Source organism: Scomber scombrus, chromosome 10, assembly GCF_963691925.1.
Source record: "Scomber scombrus chromosome 10, fScoSco1.1, whole genome shotgun sequence".
NCBI lineage: Eukaryota > Metazoa > Chordata > Actinopteri > Scombriformes > Scombridae > Scomber > Scomber scombrus.
In genome coordinates, this window is record NC_084979.1 from 30,258,153 (window position 1) to 30,266,652 (window position 8,500).

Below are 8,500 nucleotides of genomic sequence, written 5' to 3' on the forward strand. Positions count from 1 at the left end.
GGGAGGAAGGTATGGGGGAGGAAAGAAAGAGAAGGAGGGAGGAAAGAAGGAAGGGAGGGAGGGAGGAAGGAAGGACAGAAGGAAGGAAGAAAGGGGGATGGAGGAAGGAAAGAAGGAAGGGAGGAAAGAGAAAAGGAAGGAAAGAAAGAGAGAAGGAGGGAGGAAGGAAGGACAGAAGGAAGGAAAGAAGGAAGGATGGAAGGAAGGAACAAGGGAGGAAAGAAGGAAAGGAAGGAAGGAAAGAAGAAGGAAGGGAGGAAGGAAGGAACAAGGGAGGAAAGAAGGAAAGGAAGGAAGGAAAGAAGGACAGAGGAAAGAAGGAAGGGAGGAAGGTATGGGGGAGGAAAGAAAGAGAAGGAGGGAGGAAAGAAGGAAGGGAGGGAGGGAGGGAGGAAGGAAGGACAGAAGGAAGGAAGAAAGGGGGATGGAGGAAGGAAAGAAGGAAGGGAGGAAAGAGAGAGGAAGGAAAGAAAGAGAGAAGGAGGGAGGAAGGAAGGACAGAAGGAAGGGAGGAAAGAAGGAAGGAGGGAGGGAGGAAGGATAGACAGAAGGAAGGAAAGAAGGAAGGAAGGGAGGAAAGAAGGAACAGTCAAAACAGACGGGGTCAATTTGACCGGGGAGGACGACACGAAGGTAAAGCTACTGACCTACTACATTTCCCCAGAATGCAACAGTTCCCTCTGCCGGCCCCCTTTTGGATCAGGTTGGAACTGGTTGCATTTGTACTTGGAACGAGCGACAGAACAAGTTGTCTTATTTCTCTGCTTCCTGGTGATAAACAGTTTGATCTCTTGACCGTTTTTCTACACCTGACTTCAACGAGCAATATATGTGAAACTCTCAAAGACTGCTAGCACTGTGACACGTAACATGAATATTACTGTGTAGTGTATGTATCAGAGGTTTATTTTTAAATGGAACATCGTGTCCCTGCTGCACATAATCCAGGCACACAGCACAAAGCACAGAGCACAACTAGAACATGTGGACAGGACACTTACATCACTAGTTTATAGCTTTTTTTCTTCTAAATTTAACTTAGAAATAGAAACCTAATCATATAATCATCACATTATCTTTAAATAGATTTATTTATTAAATAGAGTTATTTTTTATATATTTAATTTGCTTTCTCTGTGTTGTGTTGTCTTATCTTATGTTATTAATCTATGTGTGTTTGCATGTGCTGGTGTGCTTGGTGTGTTTATCCAGTGTTATGCTGCTAGGCAACCAATCGGGAACAAATACAGTAACTGATTGACAGTTAACCCATAAAGGAGAGCAGCTTTTATACTGCATATAAAACCATTAAAACCTAAAGTCCAAATTAAGAACTCATCAAGACAATCTGACCATTAAAAATAGTCAATTTATCTCAGGTTATCCTATAAAGGAGGGTAGATGTTTATTAAAGGTGTTAATAAAGTCAATATACAACGTACAGCATCAGACTGACCCCGTCTGTTTTGACTGTTCCCTCTTTCCTACCTTCCTTCCTTCCTTCCTTCCTTCCTTCTGTCCTTCCTTCCTCCCTCCCTCCTTCTCTCTTTCTTTCCTTCCTCTCTTTCCTCCCTTCCTTCTTTCCTTCCTCCATCCCCCTTCCTTCCCTCCTTCCTTCCTTCTTTCCTCCCTCCCTCCCTCCTTCTCTTTTCTTTCCTCCCCATTACTTTCCATCTTTCCTCTGTCCTTCCTTCCTTCCTTCCTTCCTTCCTTCCTTCCTTCCTTCCTTCCTTCCTTCCTTCCTTCCTTCCTTCCTTCCTTCCTTCCTTCCTTCCTTCCTTTCTCCCTCCTTCTCTCTTTCTTTCCTTCCTCTCTTTCCTCCCTTCCTTCTTTCCTTCCTCCATCCCCCTTCCTTCCCTCCTTCCTTCCTTCTTTCCTCCCTCCTTCCTTCCTTCTTTCCTCCCTCCCTCCCTCCTTCTCTTTTCTTTCCTCCCCATTACTTTCCTTCTTTCCTCTGTCCTTCCTTCCTTCCTTCCTTCCTTCCTTCCTTCCTTCCTTCCTTCCTTCCTTCCTTCCTTCCTTCCTTCCTTCCTTCCTTCCTCCCTCCTTCTCTCTTTCTTTCCTTCCTCTCTTTCCTTCTTTCCTTCTTTCCTTCTTTCCTCCCTCCTTCCTTCCTTCTTTCCTCCCTCCTTCCTTCCTTCTTTCCTCCCTCCCTCCTTCTCTTTTCTTTCTTCAGCATTACTTTCCTTCTTTCCTCTGTCCTTCCTTCTTTCCTTTCCTTCCTTCTTCCTAACATTCAACCACCAAAAAGAGATGCAAAAATGACTAAAGAAACCTAATTGCTACCAAAAAGAGATGAAAAAAACAACTAGTTACCATGGTAACGTAGAGATGGAGAGACTAAAGAGACTCAAAACTACCAAAAAGAGACATTTCCATCATTATTGCTATGTTATATTTTCATGTCTGAGGTAAAATAGGACATGATATTGTGTGATAGGAGATGTTTAGTGGTGTAAAAGCTAAAAAATACACTCTCTCTGCTCTCTGACACATGAATCATGAAAGGAGGGAAGGAAGGGATGAAAGAAAGGAGGGAGGAAGGAAGGAGGGAAGGAATGAAGGAAGGAAGGAAGGAAGGAAGGAAGGAAGGGAGGAAGGAAAGGAGGGAGGAAGAAAGGAGGGAAGGAAAGAAGGACAGAGGAAAGAAGGAAGGGAGGAAGGAAAGGAAGGAAGGAAGGAGGGGAGGAAGAAGGGAGGGAAGGTAGGGAGGAAGGAAAAAGGAAGGAAAGGAGGAAGGAGAGAAGGACATTGGAAAGAAGGAAGTAAGGAATGAAATGAAGGAAAGAAGGAAGGAAGGAGGGAAGGAAAGAAGGAGGGAAGAAAGGGGGATGGAGGAAGTACAAACAGAAGGAAGGAAGGACGGAGGAAAGAAGGAAGGTAGGAGGGAAGGAGGAAGGAAAGACGGAAGGAAGGGAGGGAGGAAAGAAGGAACAGTCAAAACATACAGGGTCAATTTGACCCAGGAGGACGACACAAAGGTTTAATCACATTTATTGATCAGTCAGATCGATTATTGATGATTTCTAAACACATCTGGGTATAGACACTTTTTATGAGGGGATTCTTAGATCGGGTCAGATTGACATACTGTGATGGTAGAATATGATCAGAGTACAACATGTTCTGGTGAATTATAGAGTTTCAATAATCACAACGCAGGAGGAACAGTTGGGTGGGAGGCCTCCTACGCCTCGGCCGGGAATAGAGACGTGTTGTTGCCAGAAAGCGTTGTTCATCATCTGGTCATGTTGACCGAGAACAGAAAAACGAGGCTCTGAATAGAGTTGAAATGTAGGAGAGGAACACAAACCTCTGAGCAACGTTGTTTTTTTTTTGTTTGTGTTTATTTCATCCTGACAAAACAAAAAGGAACACATTGTTGACTTCGTTTATTTTCGGTAACTGAAGATTGTTCCATAAACATCACACCGCACATTTTCATCCATTGTTTTATTCAGAGAAGTTTCACATTAACCCTCCTGTTGTGTTCCCAGGTCAAATTGTCTCTTTTGGCTGTTCCTCCTTTCCTTTCCTTCCTCTTTCTTTAATTTTTCCTTTGTTCTTCCCCTCCTTCCATACTTCTTTCCTCACTTATTTCCATACTTCTTTCCTCACTTCCTTCCATCCTTCCTTCCATCCATCCTTCCTTGCTTCCTTCCTTCCTTCCTTCCTCCATCCCTCCTTACTCCTTTCCTTCTTTCCTTCCTTCCTTCCTTCTCTACTTACTTCCTTCCTCTTTCCTTCTTCCCTTCCTTCTCTCCTTACTATCTTTCTCTTTCCTTCCTTCCTTCCTTTCTTCATCCCTCCCTCCCTCCCTCCCTTCCTTCCTTCCTTCCTTCCTTCCTTCCTTCCTTCCTTCCTTCCTTCCTTCCTTCCTTCCTTCCTTCCTTCCTTCCTTCCTTCCTTCATTCCTCCCTTCCTTCTCTCCTTACTTCCTTCCTCTTTTCCTCCTCACTCCTTTCCTTCCTCCTTTCCTCCCTCCCTCCCTCCTTACTCCTTTCCTTTCTTTCCTTCTTTCCTCCCTTCCTCCTGTCCTTCCTTGACCTGAGGACATCAGGAGGGTTAAAACTGTAAATGTCTCACTCTTGTTCTAGTTGTAAGACGATGCATTGGCTTTATTTATTTATCTATCTTGTAGGTGCTAATGGAAGCTTATTTTACATTCAATTGAGCACCGAGCAGCGAATAAATGAGCACACTTTTTTTTTTTTTTTTTAAAGTTGACGTTTTTTGCATATTCTGAGTCAATTCAGGATAAGTCATCAAATTTCTGGCTAAAATAAAAAAGTTTTTTAGGTATTATTTTCTTCTTTCAAATGTAAAAATGGGTCAAATTAGACCCTGAACAGTAAGTAAGGGTTAAATGTAGAAAAGGTGTCTGCCCCCTTCGGACATGAGATAAACACTATGACTTCCTGTGAGGACAGTGGTGCCCTCTAGTGGTAGAAGTACAATTGTCAAATTTAGTAGAAAACCCATTGGATCGTGATGTCAGCAGAGTAAAACAGGGATCAAAATAAAAATAAATAAAACAATATAAGAGCTCATATGCCTCACGTTAAGCTCAAGTAAGCAGAGGGGGACAGGGAGACTAAAAGAAAACTACACTCAATAAACAGACTTTTTGCTATTGTAAAATATCAGGCCCTTCTGCTTCTCGATATATTTCTTACCCTCTCAGCCCACTTGGAGATTCAACTCTCTTCCTCTCTCAGATATACAGCCTTTTGTGATTATATTTCCACCCTAAACTCGGGCGGGTCTGAGATCTGTGACCCCAGAGAGAGAGAGATAGTTTAAAGATGACATATCATGCATATTTCCAGATCTATATCTTTATAGGATTTACAGACAAGACTCCTTATTTATTTAATACTGGTTCTTTCAGTTCAGCCTCTGTCTGAAACAGGCCAATTTAGCATTAAAAATAGCAATTTGACATAATACAAGTGCCTTTTTATTTGAGTTGCCCACATATTGAGCAGTAAATATGCCTATTAGTGAATAAGTCCCACTGAAGGGCCTTTATACCTGCTGGCACATTGTGAGCACCATAATGATACTGATAATGTGATGAGAGAGGCATGAACACCTACTTATTGTGTCATGACTTTTACATATCCTCATTATAGTCACATTGACAAAAAGTCCATCTGTCCAATATCTGGTCATTTTGTTGAGGGGTTTTCCAGAATAATAGTGTGTGTGTGTGTGTGTGTGTGTGTGTGTGTGTGTGTGTGTGTGTGTGTGTGTGTGTGTGTGTGTGTGTGTGTTTGAATCATAGCTGATAGCCTTCCTCCATCTCACTGATCACTGAGGAGAATAGAAGCCAACAGACACAGAAAAAACCCACACAAATTAACCCTCCTGTTGTCCTCGAGTCAAGGAAGGAAGGTAGGAAGAAGGAAGGAAAGGAGGAAGGAAGGGAGGAAGAAGGAAGGAAAGAAGGGAGGAAGGGAGGAAGGAAGGGAGGAGGGAAGGAAGGAAGGAATGGAAGGAAGGAATGGAAGGAAGGAAGGGAAGGAGGGAGGAAAGGAAGGAAGGAAGGGAGGAGGGAAGGAAGGAAGGAAGTAATGGAAGGAAGGAAGGGAAGGAGGGAGGAAAGGAAATAAGGAAGGGACGAAGGAAAGGAAGGAAGAAGGGAAGGAAAGAGGGAGTGTGGGAGGAAGGAAGGACAGACGGATGGAAGGAAGGGAGGAAAGAAGGAACAGTCAAAACAGACGGGGTCAATTTGACCCGGGAGGACGACACAAAGGTTAAAGAGAATAAAGCAAAATCCACACTTAGACTGCAATTGAGATCTAACATTTCTTTATGAAGGAAAAAAAAAAAGGAGACTTTATAATAGGCATATACAATGGGTGAAAAACTGCAGATTTCCCTTCATTGCATCCATTTCTTTATATTCCAGTGGTTAATAACTAAAAGGTATAGTACTGACAATAATAGTTGTCAAGTGGTTGACATGGTTTTTGAGTTTTTTTTATAATTAGAAAAACATTTACCCACAAATCTCTGCTCTCAAAGCTTCTTATTAAAATCAACTGCAGAATCTGTTGTGTGTTTTTGACATTTTGACATCTCAAAAGACACCTGCACATCCACGTGTCTCTGCTTCATACACAAACACACAACAGCTCCTACACACCATTTTCCTTATTGACGTACACACACACACACACACACACACACACACCCCTCGCTCTTAGCACGGGGACACCATGTGCCTGACTGACTCAGTGTCTTGGCAGTTTGCACTGAGCACGCTCCACACCTCGTTCTCACACCAAGAGGCTTTCCCTCCAATGACGAATACACAGTTTACATCATCTCCTTCTGTTTCTATTCATGCTCATCTCCTCCTCCTCCTCCTCCCTCTCTGACTCACTCACTCTACCACACAGATCATAACAAACACAGTGCAGTCACATCAATTTGTCAAAGATCTAAAGTTGCAGATGTCTATTTTTCCTTGAGACGATATGAGCAAGTATTTTACTTATACTATAGTACTTTTTACGTTTTAGGGCAGACTAAGGGACCGAGATTGGGGGGAAGATTTGAAGAGTTTATTTACAAAATGCGATGAGTGAGGATGGGGAGGGGAAGAGTCCAGGCAGTCACCATGGAAACACTAGGGGGCAAAGTGAAGTCAGGCAATGATTGAATCCAGTGAAGTCAAAGACTCCGGTGGATGGTATGGACAGTATGGCATGCAAATTATCCTGAGGCTTAGAAAGGAAGAAGTAAGACAATGGCTCAAACAACACAAGCACTAGAAACCAGATTAAATTGGCCAAGTGCTACTATACTACTGTGGCAAGTACAACAATCTTGTGATGAGTGGTTGGAGATCTGGGGTATATATATATACACTGCAGCTTGATGAGTAGATGAGGAGCAGGTGGGTATAATTTACTGGGAGTGGTATGTGACACAGGTGAATGGAGGCGGATCCGCCCACACCAGCAGTCATCAATCAATCAATCAAACTATATTTATAAAGCACCTAGAAGATGAAGTTTAATAAAAGCGGGACTAAAGCTTCATTAAGGGAGAAATTAAAAGACAAATGATAGGAGGATCGATGGAGGGAAGAAGGAAGGAAAGGAGGGAGGAGAGAAAGGGAGGAAAGGAAAAGAAGGAAGGGAGGAAGGACGGAGGAAAGAAGGAAGGAAGGAAGGTAGAAGGGAGGGAGGGAGAAAGGAAAAGAGGAAGGAAGGAAAGAAGGACAGAGGAAAGAAGGAAGGGAGGAAGGTAGGGGGAGGAATAAAGAGAGAAGGATGGAAGGAATGAATGAGGGAGCGAGGAAGGAAGGAAAGGAAGGAATGAGAGAAGGAAAGAAGGAGGGAGGGAGGAAGGTAGGACAGAAGGAAGGAAGAAAGGGGGATGGAGGAAGGAAAGAAGGAAAGGAGGAAAGAGAGAGGAAGGAAAGAAAGAAAGAAGGAGGGAGGGAGGAAGGACAGACGGAAGGAAGGAAGGGAGGAAAGAAGGAACAGTCAAAACAGACGGGGTCAATTTGACCCGGGAGGACGACACAAAAGTTAATTAAAAAAAAAACACAACACACAGAGACTGACCAGGAAAGAAGGAGAAGTGGAAACATAAGAAAACACCAGGAAATACCATATATGGAGGGAGCATCTATGACAGATAGATTATATGTTTCATGTCTGCTCCTTTTTTTATCTGTTCAGCCATGGTGCTAATCACAGCTCACGCTATCTGCCCTGTTCCTCTTTTATTTAGTTCAAATAAAACCACAGCTGCAAATTAAAAATAACACTTTCTGGAGAAATAACAACCAAAATGAGGTTTTACTCAAATGGAAAGAAGAAGAAGGAGACTAGGTGGGATTTCCCCCTTTATTCATTTTCAGTTGATGCTGTTATTACTGCTTCATTTGGTCTTTTTCATTTTACTTTGGTACTTTCTTTTTTACTATGTACTGATTGATTTCTCCACATGACTTGTGTATCCATTTGTCATTAAAAGGCCGAACATAGAGCTTAACGCCATGTGATGCACTAAACTTGAAGAGGCAGTAATGGGATATTTTGAAGACATCTTTATTGATAGATAGATTTAATTTAACCTTTGTGTCGTCCTCCCGGGTCAAATTGACCCCGTCTGTTTTGACTGTTCCTTCTTTCCTCCCTTCCTTCCTTCCGTCTGTCCTTCCTCCCTCCCTCCTTCCTTCTTTCCTCCCTTCCTTCCTTCCTTAATTCCGTCTGTCCTTCCTCCCTCCCTCCTTCTCTTTTTCTTTCCTTCCTCTCTCTTTCCTCCCTTCCTTCTTTCCTTCCTCCATCCCCCTTTCTTCCTTCCTTCTTCCCTCCCTCCCTTCCTTATTTCGTCCCTCCCTCCTTCTCTCTTTCTTTCCTCCCCCTACCTTCCTCCCTTCCTTCTTTCCTCTGTCCATCTTCCCCTTCCTTCCTTCCTTTCCTTCTTTCCTCCCTCCCTCTTTCCTTCCTTCTTCCTTCCTTCCTTCCTCCCTCCC